Here is a 19783-nt window from a genome sequence, read left to right on the forward strand (position 1 = left end):
TTATTCTTATTTGCCAGTCACAACTTGCTACTGAATTGACAGCCAACTTCTACCCATAGTAGTATTAGCAAAGAGGGGAGGTCACGTTCTCTTGATTCCTGACATTTGATAACCATGGCAAATGGATCTTTCATTCCATTTTTGTAATAGTATTTTGAATTATATATAGCAGGAAACCTATACTAAAGAACTGTCTTATGGATATCCAATTTTAACCAGAAAATATAAGATGCTACAAAGCATCAATCTGAAAAACAGAAAAAAAGAGGGTTGTGAAAAGGGTCAGGTTTACTAATTATGTTATTTCTCAATTAGTTTATATTTTCATAAAAATAATATTACATTTAGAGAGTTCCTATTAAAAATTTGTCATCCACATACACAATGCCATGCACATGTTATATGCTCAGTAACTTCAACCACATTGGGAGGAGTTGAGAGTCCTGTATCCTACTTTGATTTCCCTAATGGTTAAAGAACAAGTTGTTTAACCTCTCTACAACTAGAGTTTTGTAGTCAGAAAATGAAAAGTTTGGGCTAGATTACAATCAAACCTATTTATATGTTTATAAAATTTGTATTCCATGACAATTATGTCTTACTGTTATTAAAAAGAGAAAAGAAATGAACTATCTGGAGTTTTTTGGTGGATTGCTGACAAAGGTAGAGTATGCAAGTTAGAGAAACAATGGAGGGAATTACTTCATGGAACTGAATGATATATACCAAAAATAATGCATGATTCTTAACCTTAGCCCTGGGTTTACTTTGACTATAATCATTCAAAAGAGTATGAAGACTTTTAAAAGCTATTTATTTATAGGAAGCTTATATGTATAACATATAACTAGAAAACAAGTTAAAAGTAAGTGAGAAAGAGGAAAGATACTAGGATAAGAGCCTTAAATAGTTCAGGGACAAGGCTAATACAAAAAGATATATGACAGTAGCTTACATTCTTCCTGGGCATGGGTCCCAAATGTGGTCCTAAATTTTTTAGCATTAAGTCAAAAAGAGAAACTTGATTAATTACATAATTTTCAGTGCCTTCAAGATATAAGCGACCTATAAGACCTATAATTCTGATGATGCTAAGACTTCTTTGTCTTCACAAAAAGGGAGTGTGTGATACAATCAACTAATTCTCAACAATAGCCCATAAAGTAGGTGCAACGACTCCTTCCACTGGGCTATATTATTAGTATTGGGATTTCTTGTGGACGCATGTGTGTGTGTGTGTGTGTGTGTGTGCATGCATGTGTGTGTGTGTGTGTGTGTGTGTCTTTATTTTTGGAATGTAGCTATACCAGTTAATACAAAGGTATTTCAATGAGACCCAGGCAACACAAGGAGGCTCCAATAGTATGTATTTAGTATTAATTATTGAAGAGTTATCATTAATTTATTTAACACATTTTTGTGGAATGCCTACTATGTTTAAGATTCCACATTAAGCACCATAGGCGATTCAAAGATGCATAAAATGTAGTCTGCCCTCAATGTGCTATCACTGATCATCATGCTAGGTAAGCTGTAATCCAGATCTAAGACACACACAACTGTGGAGGCTGTGCAAATGGCCAAAGATCACCTGGGGCTGGGTGGCTGAGAAAGCAGAAGAAAATACAGGAAAGATAGGATGGGACCAGAGATTAGGGACTCTGGAATATGGACAAAAGTCCCCGCTCCAAAAAATAAAATAAAATAAAGGAGCAACATGAACAGAATTGGGTTATAATGTAAGTAAAATGGGGAAAGATACCAGACATGGGAAAAACAAGGATTTGACTATTTAAATAGTCTGTGTGAGAGTAAATGAGGCCCAGATTAAGTTAGCATTAAAAAAATACTAAGAAGAGGATAAAGCAAAGCTTATTGCAGAAGTGGAAACTGCCAGTTTTAGCAAGAGATTGGACAAAGAGGGCCAAGGAACCCAAGTACTCATTTCTACGTCTGGTGGCCAGGAGGATATTGTATCCATTAACACATAAAGAAATGTTAAGAGAGGAATATCTTGTTTTGGGGAGGGTGGAAGGGAGAGACAATCATTCCTGTTTTTGTCATATTAAATTATACACATTCCTAGGCATACTCTTCATGATCTAAGGCCAGGTGCAAGTGATACTCCCTTTATTCCTTCAGCTGGAAGCAAACTCTCTCTGCTCTGAACTAAAATAGTGTGTTTGTCGGTATTTCTAAGGAGCTCAGGACTTTCTCTCCCATATACTAACTATTTTTAAATGCCCTACTTTTTGCTCTAGACTGAAAGTTTCTGGAAGGTAAGGACTATCCCGATTCATCGCTGTACCTCCTTACTTCAAGCAAGCGTTCTTGAATGCTAAGAGCACAATGCTAAGGAGCGGCCACATTTAAGTGGCCAGAGAGGATCCAAGGAGGAGATAAAGGAGTGGGGAGAGAGTTGGAGTTGACCGAGGTCACAGCAGACCCATAGAAGCCAAGAGAAAAGATAATTCCAATATGGCTTGTCAGCAAAACCATTCACCAAAGAACGGGTCCTCAAGTAGGAGGACTGAGCAAAAGAGAGAGGGCTTCAGGAATCTGATATCCTGAAACCCAGGATGAAAACCAAGCAGTGCCACCAGGCCCTTGAGTTCCTCTGGAACAAATTTGGCAATAGGGACAATTTGGGGAAAAGTATTAGATGTTTATGGGTTTCTTTTTCTTCTTTTTTTTTTTTTAATTCAAAGTTAAAGTAGTTTCATTGACTGTTATGTCGACAAAGAATTTATTTATTTATTTATTTATTTTTGAGACAGAGTCTCACTTTGTTGCCCGAACTACAGTGCCGTGGCATCAGCCTAGCTCACAGCAACCTCCAACTCCTGGACTCAAGCGATCCTACTGCCTCAGCCTCCCGAGTAGCTGGGACTACAGCCATGCTCCACCATGCTCGGCTAATTTTTTCTATTTTTAGTTGTTTGGCTAATTTATTTCTATTTTTAGTAGAGACAGGGTCTCGCTCTTGCTCAGGCTGGTCTCAAACTCCTGAGCTCAAATGATTTGCCTGCCTCGGCCTCCCAGAGTGCTAGGATTATAGGCATGAGCCACCACGCCTGGCCAAGAATTTACTGTTATAATTTAGACTACCTGCCTATGTGAAGGTTAATGGGAAGGAAGAATGCTACAGCACTTTAAGCACTCAGATATTTAGATGAGGCAGAACTGAGGAGCAACAGCACGAAGGCTTCCCAAAGGTTTCATCTCACATTGTACATACAGCCCTTTCACAAAGTTTCATTTCATCTTGTAGTGAAACTTTGTGGGATCATCCTCTCATTTTAGATGGGTTAACTATGGCTCACTTTAAGTTAAAATCAAGTCAGTGGGGGCACTGAGGCTGGAATCAGTTCATTTAGCTCAATGTATTAATAATGAGTGCTTATTTTGTCCCTAGCACTATGTGAGATGCTGCAAATAGAGAGGAATAAAAGGCAGCCATCCTGAATCCTTTCTTAGTGTGTTGTGTATTGCTATAACAGAGTACCTAAGATAGGGTAATTTATAAAGAAAAGAAATTGATTTCTTATAGTTCTGGAGGCTGGGAAGTCTGAAGACATGGCACTGGCCTCTGGTTGGTTTCTGGTGAGGGCTTTCTTGCTGTGTCATAAACATGACAAAAAGCGTCACATGGCAAGAGAGCAAGAGTGAGCGTGCCTATCAGCTCAGCTTTCTCTTTCTCTTTTCATAAAAACACCAGTCCCATCATGGGGGCCCCACCCTGATGAACTTATCCAATCCTGAGTACCTCCCAAAGGACCCATCCTCCAATCAACATATGATTTTGGGGATTAAGTTTCTAACACATAAAATTTGGGGGACATATTCAAACTATAGCACTTCCCCTTCTACCTTTTTCTAACTTAGCCTTCTTCTCTTATAGATGTAAAATTTCCTGTCTCACTGGATTGTCCTCAAGCTCCCTCCTGAGCCACACACCCCAATCTATCTGCTTTTTTGAACTTGATCTCAAATTGTATGACACAAGCAGATCACTTTATTGCTGCCAATGTAGAATAGTAGAACACAAAAGAGAGAAGTTGTTTTGGGCTTAGAGAGTATATCAAATTGCCCAAGGGCTACATGAGTTGACATTGCCCCAAAGCAAATTAAACCCCCAAGAGAAGTTTCCCCATCATACTAAATGTTCGCTACTCTATTGCAATCAGATTATTGGACTGTTTGGACATCCTTCATTTAATCATCTAGTTTTTTTAGTAAATACTTCTCAAATGTCTATGGGATATTAGACACTGTGCATCAGAGGGAAGGAAAGATGCAAGGTTTCCATTTGCCACATCTACTCTGGGCAGTTGTCAAAGCTGGGTTAAGACTTTATTAAACAGGCATTTAGAATTTACGGGAGATTTTTTAATTGAGAGAAGAACTGTACTATAGAGAAAGGAAAAACTCACATCTCTGTCTAACGGATTAGTAGGAAGAGCCTAGAAGTGGGGATGCCAATCTTGACAGAAGAAGCAGATCAAGAACCTGACCTGGGAAGGCAGCAGTGATAAAAGAAAGAGAGGACAGCTGTGGACACATTGCCAACATAAGATAAACTTGTCATGTTGACTTACTGCATATGACAAATAAGAAAGAGGAGTGCAGAATAAATTCAAAGTGTTGAGCCTTGATGACACACTTACCACAATTTAGTCACAAAGAGAAGCTGGTGGGTGAGGTGGTGCTATGACTTGAATGTTTGCTTCCTCCAAAACTCTTGTTGAAACTTAACCCCCAATGTGTCAGTAGTAAGAGGCAGGCCTGTAAGAGGTGATTGGGTAATGAGGGCTCTGCACTCATGAATAGATTAATCCATTCATGGATTCATAGATTAATGAATTAATGGGTTGATGGATTAAGGAGTTATCTTGGAAATGGGATTGATGGCTTTAGAAGCAGAGAAGGAAAGACCTCAGGAAGCACACTCAGCCCCCTCACTATGTGATGTCCTGCATCACCTTGGGACTCTGCAGAGAGTCCCCCACCAGCAAGAAGGCCCTCACCAGATGTAGCCCCTCAACCTTGGACTTCTCAGCCTTCATAGCTATAAGAAATAAATTTCTTTTCTTTATAAATTAGGAAGTTTCAAGTATTTTGTTATAAGCAACAAAAAATGGACTAAGGTTGAGATGCCACATTGACCTGCAGGTAAAGATATTCAGGATTCTGAAAAGGACATTTATGTCTTTAAGTCGCCCATTTAGAGATGAAAGAAAAGATTTTGGAATGAATGAAATTGTAAAAGGAGAGAGTATAGTGCAAAAAGAGAACTCATGTCCACATTTACTTTTGAGTGTCATTAAGAGAAAAGAGGAAGGTTGGTAAGATCTCAAGTAACAACAATTAGAGGATAAAAACAGAATTATGAAAGTTAAAAGGGGAGTTAGCAGGAGGCTGTCAATAATACCAGATGTTTCCTGGGCATCAAGGATAATGAACACTAAGAAATGACTATTAAGAGACCACTGAAGATCTTAAAGAGAGCAGTCTCAGTAAAGGGATGGGAACAGAAATCAGATTTCTAGGATTAGGAAGAATAAGAGGTAGATGCTCTGAGCACTGACTGCTTTTTTTTTTTTTTTTTTTTTAAGAGGGTTAGTGGTGGAATAAAGGAATCGAGTGAATAGGAAAAGTCATTTTAAGGTGTGTTGGGCATTGCTAAGAATAGATGCTTAAAAATGAAAACCATTGTATGAAGAAATTGTTTCTGAGTGTGCTATTAAATATGGGGCAAGGAATAGACATCACAAAGCTTTCATTACAGTTTACATTGATATAATATTTTCATTCAAAAGAATTCAGTGTGAATAGAATGTTGCAATTTAGCAGCCTTTCTAACATTGGGATTTTATACAACAAATAGATACTAGAGTTAACCATGCCAAATGCATTACTTTAAAATTGCCAAATCAACCTATTTGTCCCCCAAGAAGTTAAAGTCCTCCTTCCACCAATCATTGAATTATATATGTAGAGACTTTCAAATTGTAATTGGTGGGCATTTTTTATAAGCAGATAAACATAATAAGGGTATTATAAAAAAGAGCTTAATTGGATCTTTCCTATTTTAAAATGTAGGTGATTATAAGCCAAAGAAATCAAAAGGATAAGAAAGTGATATTGCTCATATTAATCACTATTATTATCATACAAAAGTGTGCACTTGAAGTACTTGAGAAATCGGGATTGGTATAGTATGCCAAGAAAAACATTGTGTGAAGTGAAAATAGAAAAAATTACATGTGACTTGTTAGAATATGAAAGTAGCATGACTTGGTAGGAATTCAAAGTAAAGTAAAAAAATAATGCCACAGGAAAAAAGAAGTAGGACTCATTCTAGTATGCAAGTACACTAATATGAGCACACCTGGAATAATGCATTTGTTAATGGAAAAAAAGCCAAACTCCACAAAGTAATTTTAAAAAGATTTACTTAAGCCAAATTTGAGGACCATGACCCAGAGCCACGCTCAAGAAGCCATGAGCAAGTGGACTCGGTGTGGCTGGGTTACAGTTTGGTTTTATACATTTCGGGGAGACAGGGGTTACAGGTAAAGTTATAAATCAATATATGGGAGGCATACATTGGTTTGGCCTGAAAAGGTGGGCCTTCTCAAAGGGGGAGGGGGGCTTACAGGTTATAGGTGGGTTTAAATATTCTTTGACTTGTAATTGGTTAAAGACAGGAAGCTTTGTCTAAAGGCTTGGAAATGTTTTAACATAGGAGCTGTTTATCAGAGATAAGCCACTGGACATATATTGGTTTCGTAAATTGAGGACGTGCAGCTTTGTCTTGTATACCCTTAGGCATGTTAATGGGTTAGAAAGGATGTCTCCAAGAAGGGGAGGGGCATGATGAAGCATGTCTGACCTCCCTCCTCCTGGCAGGCAATTTAATTTTGGGATATTCCTTTGGCCACAAGGGGGTCTATTCAGTCAGCCGGTTGCAGGGGGTGAGCCTTAAAATTTTATTTTAGTTCACACATTCAATAATACTGTTAACTAAAATGAACATTTAGGAAATTGGAAATAGTACAGAAACAAGCAATAAGAATGATTACGGGCTTGGAGAGACTGAACTACAAGAATAAAAGGCCTTATATTTGTTTAACATGGTTAACATGCCACTTAAAAGTGGGCATGATATCTGTTTATAAACATCTGAAGGTTGCGTGTGTACATGGAAGATTGAGTACAATTGCCTAATATGATACTAAAAGGATTTAACTTGAGAAAAAAACTTTAAGAGAAAATTTAAAAGTAAATACAATGAAGTTATCTCCCAGAATATGTGTATTTCCTTTTCTTTAGAGACTCTGCCAAGAATGAGGAAGTTTAGCAGAGAGCCCAGCAGAAGAGAATGACCCCATAGATCTCCTGTAGATCTGATTTCTTCACTTTCACAAACCAGTAGAAACCTTTTTAAGCTTGGATCTGGCTGCACAAGATTACTCAGAAAGTGTGTTTATTTCTAGATTTTAGAAAACCAGCAGCGTGAGACTTTAGATTCTTGGACAATCATGTTTTATCCTCATTTGTTTGTGTAGTCTGTAGAGCAGTAGATTAAAACATTGTTCAATGCTGTTCATATTGGCTGTTCATATTTCATAAGAGGCTGGTCTTTAAAACTCCATTCTTCCAAAACTCAAATGGTTTGGCTTAGAATTTACTAAGAAACAATTGCATAATTGTATTTTTTAAAAATTGTGTAGACTTCTAGATGGAGTTCAAAGGTACACCAAAATGGTGCTCAAGAGATTTATTTTGGGATTGTTTCTACAAGCATCCAGTCCCCTGTTTTCTTTTTTGGAAAATGTAGTGTCTTACTCCATTTTTTAGCCTAAAAATCTGTTCTTACTAAAGTGACAGCATGGTTTTTCCCTTAAGCTCACTTTTAAATAAAATTAAAACAAAAATTATGTTTTGGATTATGAGCTCCTAGAAGGCTTTGTTTGTTTAATTTGACTTACACAAAACTTAATGCCAAGACAGTGCCACGCACATTTGAAAAATAAACAAATAGGAAATGGTAACTGCAGCGGCATCCCATCCCAGAGGGGCTGGTTAAGAGAATTGCTAATAAGTGAATCTATATTTCCACTGATTTTCACTGTAAAATCACATATTTTTTTTCTCTCCCCCTCCCACAACAAATATCCTTTCTCAGATAGAGTTGAACATATACAGATATTGTAAGAGCCTGATTTCACATCATGTGGGACGAGCTAATGTTTCTGAATCACTTCCAGAATTTGGCAGCAGGTTTTGGACTTCAGAATTCCCCCACATGTCCCTTCAGGCTCTTTGAGCTTCTCCCATTGTTCTACCTTTCCTATCCTCTGCATTGTCTTGTAGAACTTTGTTGCCGTACTACACTGGGCCAGTAGATGCTGGGGAGGATAATGGGTAGCTGCTACAATCTTTCAGGAGAGTCATTGGAGTCATTTGCTATTTAACTGTTGTGTACTTATGAATTGTTTGCATTTTACTACAAGATAGTCAGTAAAACAATAAAAAATACATTCATTTTAAAAAGGCACCTCAACTTCAGAGACTTCAAGCATATTTTAGGCAAGGACAGCAATAATTGAATAATCACAGAATTTACAAAGTGGTATCTGAAAGTGACTTGGACTTGGTATTTCTTTCCAGTGATGGAAAGGGAGGGCTTGGAAATATATTTTGGCCGAAACTGAGGGACACATGGAATGTAATTATTTAAACCAATATTTCTCATACTGGTGTGTTAGATAATTTTAGGTGGTACAGGAGAAATAACTTTTATTTCTATAATATAGGTTCATTTGCAAGATCATCTCCTGCACATGGCAAGTAATATTGCTTTTCCATTTATGGTGCCTATAGAAAGTTTCCTTTACAGAATAAATTTATTTAATATAAATAGATTATTTAAAGGTACATGTTAAGTCAATAGTATTATAGGTGATATGGATATAATTATAAAAGTGGTCTTCAATAGAAATGCTGGAAATAATGCCTTGTTTTAACAAACAACACATATTTGCCTTTATAATCTTAAAATTCTTTGTTTCCTATGTCCAACTTCGTATTTCAAATGTGGACTGAAAATGTGACATTTTACTTCACTTCTAGTGATATCCATGTAATATATGTATGCTTAAGACAACTATTAGAAGAGAGTAATAAGAAGTCATATAACTCTGGGTTTTTTTGATAACTCCTATAAATGTATTTTTATGTAGATGTATAAAAACTATGTGGGAGCAAAGTAACCTTGAAAGCAAGCTCAGTATTACTGAAAATCTGATTTCATAAGGGAGCAAAGAAACATGCTAATAAAAACAATATTTATGTTAACAATATGCTGTATTAAACTATGAATTTTTATTTTATTCAAATTATGCATCTTCTCATCTTTAGTGATAAAACTAGCACATAATATTTTATACCAAAATGAAATTCAAACATTTGTGGCCTTATGAGGAGAGTATTAAATTTAGCATTGTACTTAATTCTCACATGATATTTGCTATAGCCACAGAACATTCTTAGAGACTATGATTCACAAAACATTTAAATTGTATATGTGGCCTCTAACATATACACTGTATTAAAAAGAATTACTATTTTTCTGACTACTACAATTAATAATAATAGCCTCACAGTGACTAAGAGTGGATTTTGGGGTTACATAGAGGCTGGTTTGAATCTCAGGTCTGCCATTTACTAGCTAGCTGCTAAAAAGTCTTACTTTTCTCACACATAAAATGGAGAAAATAAGATCTGCAAAATTAATTAAATCTGCCCATTGATATTTTTCTCTTCAGTGTATATTAGCTGGCATTTCTCTTTAGGCCAGAATGTGCTCTAGACCAGGCTCCAAATCTTCTTTATGCCAAACTCACTGCCAGAACCCTTTCTACCTTGAGAACCAGAAAAGGAAACATTATGCCTGGCAGTGCCTACACCCTCCAAAATAAATCTGCAGGAAAGAACACCGAGTAAAAGTGATGAGAGCAGCAATGACTACCTTTATCATTTTAAATTTACAACCCTGCCTTTTCTATCGCCTCTTAATCATTGTAGATAATGGGTCTATGCATTAAAAAATAAATTGTAACTACAAGTATTCAGTATTGGTTTTGCTCTTGAAATAGACAGTGTTGCTGTCAGTTGCATAAGACCAAGCTGAAGTAGAGGATGAAATCTTTTTGTGAACTTGTTTTCAGAATATAGTCTAGTTGGTAATATATTAAAACTAAATCTTCTTTGAATGGGAGTAATTTCTAAGAGTTAATTTGTAATCTCTTAGGCCACATCTAAGGCAACGTGGGGGGCTGCTTGTTGAATCAGAGGCTCTGTGGTTAGAGACCACTGGGTTTGCCTTTGGGGAAGTTACTCAGGTTTCTTTGGGCTTTGGTCTCCTCATCTTTTATACAGGCTTAATAATAATGACTACCATAAAGTTGTCATGAAAATTAAATGAGCTCACGTACCATAAGTGACCAATACAATGACTGACACTCCATTCACAATAAATAAAAACGCTTATCAATATGACAATTAAGACGCTACTAAAATAATAGGTTTGAGGAAGAGGTGATTAAATGGAAATTTATGGATTGTACATTATGTCTACTTCGCCGTGGCCCCTGGTTGTGACGTACATGCGTGTGCATATAGAATATTAAATCCTAGGTAGGCGCATAATGCACGCGCAGAAGCCTTACGCATGAAATGTCATTTCAGCAATGTGCCTAGGGAAGCTCTGACGCTTGGAAGCCAGTCGTTGCTGCCTGACCTTTGGGCGTCTGGGAGGGATGCCTATACCTGCACCCAGCGCTGGAAGGGGCCCAGGCCCTTCTCAGCCCAGCCTATCCCCAGACCGCTCACTCCCTCATAGCATACATCTCCACCGAAAAGGGTATTCCCTTTTGTCACAGAAAGCGCCCCAGTCTGGTCTGGGTTGGTTTTTATTCTACGTTGTTGCAAGTAGGTGAAGTCTGTTCTGTCTCCTTCCTCGGGGTAAGTGGAAAGGATTCCGGCAGGGGCCGGCAGTGGCCTGCTCTGGGGAACCTGGGAGCCAGAGAGCCCCAGGCAACTCCAGGGGCTGCCTCAGAAGCAGGTGGGGACAGACAGTAGTGGTTCCCTCGCCCACGGAGGGGAGCGCGGCCGCGGGTCCCTCCCCTGTGCCGCTGCAGGCCGGGTGGGGGCGGGGTGGGGGCGGTGCGGAGGGCGAGGAGATTACTGCGGCGCCACCCGTGACGCCCAGGGCCCCGAGGCCCCCGGCGGTCCCCACGCAGGATCGCAAACGATGACAATAGGCAGTCACCCGAGGTCGAATAAAAAGGAGTCGGTCCCTTGCGCGCCGCCGCCCCCCGCGCCCCCGGAGGCCTGGCCCGAGGTCCCTCGCGGCCTCCAGAGCCCGCAGTGGCCGGCGGCGACGTCCCCCCTCCCCGCCCCACCTCCGCGCGCAAGTGCGAGCCTGCCCGCAGCGCGGCGCACGCTCCGGCCGCTCCCGGCTTCCGCGCAAAACTTCCATCCTGTCCATGTGAAGTTGTCGCTCCTTTAGAGAGGGGGACAGAGCTTCGGGAAAAGCTGCAGAGTGGCAACTGCGGCGGCCAGCCCCCCCCTCTTTTTCTTTTCTTCTCCTTTCCTCTTGTCAGTCCGGAGTTTTGGCTCCTCTCCTTTCCTCCTCCCCCTCGGAGCCGGCTTCTCCCCCCGCCCCGTTTCTCCTCCACTTGTGTACGCTGTTTGTTGGGGGGTGGCCGAAGGGGATGTCCTGTTTTCACCAGAGGCACAGCGCGAAGGGGAAACTTCGACACTGGAAGGAACGAGAATAAATACCTAAATACGGACGCACAGATCCGCGGCTGGGACGGACACTTAAACTTCGGGATCCCGAGGCGGTCCGGGCTACGGGAGGTGAGTGTCCCCTTCTTCCAACCCCGGACCTGGAGCTCGCGGAGGCCTGGGTTTGGGGGATCCCCCAAAGTCTCCCAGGGAAGGTGCACTAGGCTCTGCCCGGGGCACTGAGCGCTGAGGACCGAGAATGCGCAGCGGGACAGTGCGTGGGCGCAGGAGTCCCCGGGGGGCGCTCCGAGCCTGGGTGCCCCACGCCCGAGGGCCCCGGCCACTCGATCGCAGCGGTGCGCTCTGCCCTGGAGGCCGCCCCCGCACCTCAAGGGTCCCCTCAGAGCCAGCCTGTCCCCCGCGGGACCGGCGCGAAGCCTGCGCGTAATGGGGTTCACCGCCCCTCACCTTCCAGCGCGCGGCTCCTACCTGCACCCCGCCCCCGCGTCGCAGAGGCGCGCGCACCAGGGTCTCCCCTACATCCTTCCTGAGACATTCATTACTTTGTGATGACCCCCTAGATGGCCCAGGCGCAGGGATGCTGACCTAGAGTCCCCCGCAGGGCCCCAGGCGCCCGGGGTAGCCCGATGCCGGGTGCGTGGGTACGTTAACAGCCCGTGCTCCGATCGCCAGGCACTGACCCGCCTTTTAAACTGCGGCGATACCACTTTAATAGTTTTTATGTGGTGTGGACCGAATGTCTCCTGCAGTTTGCCAGGGTCCGTGAAATTAGAGGCGCCTTGTCAGAGCAGTCGCGTTCATTGGCTCGAAGCGCTGGTGCCATGGAGGAATTATAACTTCTCCAAACCAAGGGACTTGGGTGGGGAGAGCAGGGTTTTTTTCTGATTTCCAAGCCTGCTGGGTCTGGGGAGGCTGTGGGACTTGAAACGGTTCGCTTTTTTCAAGCGTGGCTAAGCGGGATTTGGAAGCAGACGGTGTGTGTGCTTGTTTTATTCTGCGCCACACGGCAACCCGAACTTTTGTCGGGTAGCACTTTAAAGAGTTTTCTTTCTTTGTCTGCAAGATTTGGAACAGTTCGGAGCGATTAGAGAATTTGCGGACCGACTGCCGTGGCAGAGCGGTAGCGAAACCGGAGAGCGCAGTCTAATTTTTGTCATCTCTTCCCTAGTTGGGATGGCAGTGTCGCCCTTCACCCCTTTATCCCCTTCCCGTGAAGACTTACGAGGTTTGCGCTTTGGGTGGGAGTGTGTGGGGGGGAGGATGGTGTTGGGAGACTGTCCTCTCTCACCTATTCCCCTGCGCCTGTCCCCGCCACACCGAGCGGGCTGAGAGAGTCATTCATGAATCTTAACCTGAGGGCAGCAGGGGAAGGTGCAGGTCCCCCTGTCCTTTCTGCCAGGGTGCAGAATAGCGCCCGGGCGTGTGTTTTGGTTACAGAGCAGTTCCACGTGGAGCACCTCCGTGTCCGTGTGTGTTGTGTACTTGATCTGTGAGGAGGTAACAGGAGTCTGGTGTTCAAACCCAGTGGGCTGTTGGCCATTAATTTGCTTTCCTGGCTGTCATTACAGACACTTCCAAAATCTGATACCTAAGAGAACCAACAGGTTAGGTTTCACATTAAGAGCTCATACTTAACAGTTTTCTTTCTCCCTTACCCCTTTTGGCTTGGCACCCTGGGATCAACGTAATTGTTGGAGCGAAATGTATCTTCTCGAATATGGCATTTTGTTCCTCTTCTCTTCTGCGGCCACTTTTCGAACCCTCGGGCGTTCGTCACTTTCAGTGCGGGCTCCTGCGGGATTTAGGTGGGAGTCTTAGGAGCGTTTAACAGCCGCGAGCGTCCCATCAACAGCTTCTGAAGTTTCACTTACACGGAGGTGACTGACAGGATAGAAAGTCGATGGTTTTTTTGTTTGTTGGGTTGTTTTTGTTTTTAAAACCTCCTTATGTCAGGAATTGTATTCGATCAACTTGCCCGAGTAGAGCTTGGTTTTAAGCAGAAACGTTGTCTTTTTTTTTTTGTCTTTTAAAATATTTTTGGCAAGTTTATATCCGAAGAACCAAAAACTAAGAAAGGGGGCGTGCAGAGAATCCTAAAACAAAATATTTGATACATGATATGGTGCATTTTAGGAGATTGCATTCAAGGACATTTGTGTATTTTTTTTTAAAATAACATTATCCCAAGAAATGAAAAGCAGTAGTAACAAGAGACAAACTTTTGTGTGGAGCTAGACTGCCAGAATCTGATTTTTTATGACAACAATACTGAACTCAGATATAACTACACCTACATTTGTTGTTATTATAAACCATAAAAATAGTTTGTTCCACCTGATTAAAAGTTGTAAGTCATTCAAAATTAAACCAATTCTTAGAAGTGACTGTACAAGAAAGTTAAAGCCTTTCACAGTTATAGCTTTGAAAGCAACATAATTAGATTAGCTGGAAATTGTTCCTTTCTCTGATTATTAGAGATATGTCCTTGTCTTTCACAATAAGTGAAGGTCTAAAATCAATGTTTTTCCTGTGTGAATTGCCTGAAAATAGTATGCTTCAACATTTTAAAGCTGTCATAATTAGAGGTTGTTTCACAATTATAACTAAAATAAAAATATTAACTCAATTATTCTGTTTTATTAGTATTTATTTTATTGAATATTAGAAATTTAATTTCTCATTTCCAAAATGAAAAGTTTCATATATATGTATGTATTATATTCACGACTAACATTACTTTTAAGTAATATATTCAAGTAAAAAAATTTTAAAACGTTAAGATTTGTATAAAAAGAAATTGGTTTAAGAACAATCATTATTCTTATTAAGATATACAAATCCTGAATTCTACAGGATTTCTAGAAGCTGGTTGAAAAATTTGTCTTTGCATAAAAGTTTCTTTTTGAGGGGAGATTGGCAGATGAGTGGCTTGTCATTTTTCTATATTTTTTCTTTTAAAAAACTTCTTTGGGTTAAAAAAAAGAAAAACAAGTTCTCCATTTCTAAGAGTTTCCTTTTTATTTATATTGTGCTTTGGGGTGTAAATAAATTTTACATAGCCACGGGAAATAGAGTGTCCAGTTTCATGTTTTCAATCTCTGTTGCAAGTTCTAAATGACTGATGTCGTGTCTAAAAATATATTTATGTGGCTTGATATTTCATTTTTTAATTTTGTGCACTGGAATTAGATTATCTAGAGTTTTTAGAAAGGTAGAATGGTAGAAAAACCATGGCTATTGTTATAAAAAGTTAGGATGTTGGAAAGTTCACATTCTAACTTTCAAATCATAAAATTAAACTTATTTCGCCCAACGAAACCTCACACTTTTTATACAGAATTCAAGAAGAGGGGAGATAATCCCTTTCAAGACTTAGTGAAGTGTTAAGTAATTTAAGAATGTAAGTATTTATTATGTTTTTTCATTATCATTTTTTTTCTATTAGGTAAATGCAAGAACACTGGACATTCAGTAAAAACAGGCCCCTCTTTCTAAGGAGTTTATTCACCATAGTTCTGTATTGCAGCTGCTGATCATATTTCATGGAGCTGTTAAAGCACTTAAAACCTAAAATTAGGTACTGTCTGGTTGTAAATATTTCAGATCACTCATTTAAGAAATAAACAGAAAAGCCTGCTATCAAAAGTAGGAGATGTTTTGAATCCTCTCGTTGAAGAGCTGAGCAAACCTCTATCAAAACACCTTGTTATTTTTTTCTGTTAGAATATAATCCTGACAGTTTCTTTTTCAAATGGCTATTCTTCTTACATATGCTAAAATCTTATAATGTGTCTCCCTGTGGAGTATCTTAAACTAATTGTACTCAGAAATACAGTTGGGGGATTTTATTACAATGGTTACTAGGTGAAGGAAATCAACACCAGGGGGAATGGGGTGGCATTGCAGTGTACCTGCTTCTCTCATGAATTTTTCCCAGTGAGCTAAGAAATGACATGCTCTTTCAGGCATTTGCCCTCGAGATGGGTGAGATGCAGTAGTGTATTTAATTGCAATATGTGCAATACTGCATTTTGCAGTTAGATGTGTTTTAATGAGGGGGACACTGCATATTCATTAAATCTAAATTGTACATGGAGCCAAACTGCGTCATTTAGCTTGAACTTGAGTGGAAGAAAATAAACAAGAGTCACATATGAAAAAGCAGCACAAGGAACTTTGATTGCTTTTAAGAGATTTGAAGACTTTGTAAACATTACCGTCGCTTAATATTGCTTATGGCAGTGCACATTAGTATATGCCTTGGTGATAACGTCATTTTACTCTTGAAGTTTGTGAGTCTTACTATTTCCCCATCCATGTTTTTACTAGTAGAGAGATACTGGAAATGAACACCACTATTCTTACTCCCCTAACCCCTTCCATTCCTCCAGGAAAAGAGATGAAACTGATTAATTTAAAAATAGAAACCATTTTGTGTTATCAAAACCACATTTATATGGTGGTTTAAGACAGTTTCAGAGAGTGCACCTCTGAGTCTCACTGTAACCTTTTCTGTCATTGAAAGGTGCTAATTGATCTTAGGGCACTGACATAATAGTATAGCTTGATATTTGAAACCTTTCATTGGTCTGGCCCTTTTCTTACCCTGAGATTTCAGTGCATGGCTGATCAAGAAAGACACCATACTAAAATATCAGAAATTCTCATTTTTTCCCATTTAATACAGCATGTTCATATTTTTAAAGCTGTTATTTACATACCATAAGTAAATTTGTCTTAATGCACTTTTGGACCATGGGAGAAAGACCCATCTGTATTATCATATTAGGCCTTTTTAAAATATTTTTTTTCCACAGGTAGTATTTTTCAGGTTGAAATTTTTAAGTGAAGTCTGATTGCTATGACCACATTTTTCAAAGTGAAGTTAAACCAATATAGAATGGCCATCTTGAAATTTCATATCTAACAGTATATTTTCTTAAGTATATATTTATATCTTAAAGTATATTTTTAAATACAAATTGTCAGTTTAGTCTTTGGATAGTTGCAATTTTGCTGTCTAAGCCATCATCATTGTTATCATTAATCATTATCACCATCATAACATCATAGCTAACATTTACTGAGGATTTATTTTATGTAAAACACTGTTTTAAGTATTTATGTGGATTAGCTAATTTTAATCTTCCCACATATGCCATAAATTAGCTACTTTTATTATTCCCATTTTACAGATGAGGAAGCTGAGACCCAGTCATGGAGCAGGGTGGAGCCAGGATCCTCACTTCCCAGTCTGACCCAAGTACCCTTGTCCTTAAACATTGTGCTAGACGGTTGCTCCAACCAGTCGTATCTGAGGCCTTTTTAGGTAGTACCTACACATTTTATTTTTATATTATTAGTTATACAAGGATAACTAGATATTAGAAATATATGTTCTATTTTATATTAAACCTGTAATTTCATGGATAATATTGTTTAAGATAAGACCAAAAAAAGTACTGAAGTAAAAAAAAATTTTTTGAAGTGCCCAAGGAAACATTAAGTAACAGTGAACAAGTGCTTGGCCCCAATAGCCAAAATCATGAAAATTGGGTAGGAAGTGACTGAATTTGGGGAAACACTGTTACTCTGTAATGCTTCTTAATTATCAAGAACTTATGACCAGATCTTTTTAATATCTAACTTACATGTAGAATTTTCCTTTGCTTTTCAAACCTATCCATTGGTTAGATGTTATCAATTTTACAGTGTTTTTGCTTTTGTTGTTTTAAGCCTGAATGCTGGTTACGAATCTCAAATCTGCACATTTATGTTGAACCAGCTAATAAGGAGTGAGGAGTTAAAGAGTGGGTAATGGATTCTGGAGGCAGGTTTAAATTATAATGGACCACCCATATTTTGGAAATACTTTCAACCTATATGGTATCATACTTTGCATTTTTAAGGTTTTTCTCTAGGTGAATACTTTTGTTTTGCTGTTAATAACCTGTTTTAAAATTTTAAAGTACTTTTCCACTAAAGCAGTGGTTTTCATTTTCTATTTATTTATGGATGCAACCACAGACCCCTTTATTCAAATGAAAGCTGACAATATGCCCAGCAGAGAAATGCACCGCTGCTCTGGGTGAAGCAGGACGTGGGTGGCCTGAGAACGATTCCCCAACACTGCCTCTCACCGTGGCAGCCTCTGGCATTCTCTGTAAGCATCTTCCAGTGTATGGAAGTTGCTGCAAAAAAGAACCAGTCTTCTGACAAAAGGGAGTCAACTCAGAGTACCTGCTCTAGTATGTTAATGTGTCATCATTAAAAAACAAACTCTCAAATACCATAAAGTATCTCCCAGTACGACACACAGACAAAAGGTGTGTCTGCTCACCCTCGTACAACTCGAATATTCATATTAGCCAGTCTTTAAATTTACTTCAGTTTAATACTGAGAAAATTAAAACTGGTCAAAATGTTCCCCACGTATAGTTACAAGTGTGAATGAGGCACATAGAACTTGTACCTGCAAAGGTTTGCTTTATTAGAGCATCTTTTCTGCTTCAAAGACTTTGAGAAGAAACACGAGCACTGGCCTCACTTGACATGATTTTAGATTTTCGTGTAAATTACTGCTACTGTTTCTGTTATTCTTTCTCACTTTCTTTTTAAAACGAAAGGGACGTTTCTTGTGTAAAGCGACAATTAAATCATAAGAATTTACATTCATATGCCATTGAGTTTAATTCTACTTACAAAAGCAATAGCACTAAAGTTTGAAATTCTATCCTTAATCAAGTAGGTGCGCCACATACTGGGAGGGCTTATTCTCCACAAGGTCATATACACAATTCATAGACCTCTGCATATACCCAACGGTGTGATCTATTCATTACATTTCACCTCTGACTTTGAACTCCCTAATGTTAAAGGATTTGAAAAGACCTGAATGTTCTGATTAAGAGATTGAATATTTCTAACTTAATGTGTCCAGTATGTTGAAAGTTGTAATGAGTCAGGGACTCAACAGATCTCTACATTAGCTAATTCTTTTCTCTTAAACATTTTATATTTGAATGCAAATGTATATTCATGTATGGTTATGCCAAGTAATTCTAGCCAAATTTAATCACACTGTGGGTGAGTCACGTTCATATTTCCTTTTGTAGGTTTTTTAGTAATCTCAAACTGTTCTTCTAGTAGGTAACATAAGAATGTAAACCTCAATAAGTCTGTGGAGAGCAGCAAGTCTACTGAAATTTTTTACATGAACTTTAGGTGATAAGATGATGCTGCTGTTTTATTTTTCTTAGTTGACCCATGAAGAATTTTAACTTAGATCCATTTTATCTCCTTAATTGTTGACTTTAATTTTTAAAGGCTTCATTCATGAAACTACGTAGCAAGATTCTGTGTACTTGTTACATACTTGTTAAATGCTTTTTCCTTACCAGTGTTGCTGAAGACATGCAAAAATTAGAGTGGGATGAATAGTTTTTTTCCTTCTCTGTATAATTTTGAAGACTTTGGAGCCTTTACTGTGTTACGGATTTACATACCATTCCCCAGAAACAGTTAGCACCGTGAGTTAATCATTGTGACCGAGGTCACAAGTTTAATCCTCAGGTAGTCAAATTAACGTTAGGCGGACAGTTGTCCTATATACACTCAGTCATAGTATTGTCTTTGTCATAACAAGAATAGTTGTGATATCTTGATGTCTCTCTTGGGGGCCCATTTTGGACTATGCTGGACTTTCTCTAAGGCTCTCTCATCCCTAAGATATTCAGCCACATTTATTCATAATTTTTATCAGTCCTCTTGGACTTAAAATTCTTTTAAAAATTCCCTGTTGCCTTAGGGCAAATTCCAAAATTCTCCACAGGGTCTGCAAGGCCCTCAAGCTGAGAACTTTGCTCAGGTTGTCATTCTCTTCTCTCATTTGCCAGGCACAAGAAATCTCTTCTTCAGCCATATGGAAAACTGCAATTCTCAAACACACCTTGGTTGTTTCCGC

The 19783-nt window shown here is 39.3% G+C and overlaps 1 protein-coding gene across 1 annotated transcript in view; it reads left to right on the forward strand.

The window, feature by feature from the left end:
• Positions 1-11860: 11860 nt before the first annotated feature.
• The window catches only part of EYA4 (EYA transcriptional coactivator and phosphatase 4), a 241911-nt gene continuing 233988 nt past the window's right edge, over positions 11861-19783 (forward strand). The window contains exon 1 of the mRNA XM_045544398.1: positions 11861-11931. The gene's annotated coding sequence lies outside the window, so the exon portion shown is untranslated. The remainder of the gene's footprint in view (positions 11932-19783) is intronic.

Source organism: Lemur catta, chromosome 2 (assembly GCF_020740605.2).
Source record: "Lemur catta isolate mLemCat1 chromosome 2, mLemCat1.pri, whole genome shotgun sequence".
Classification (NCBI taxonomy): Eukaryota; Metazoa; Chordata; class Mammalia; order Primates; family Lemuridae; genus Lemur; species Lemur catta.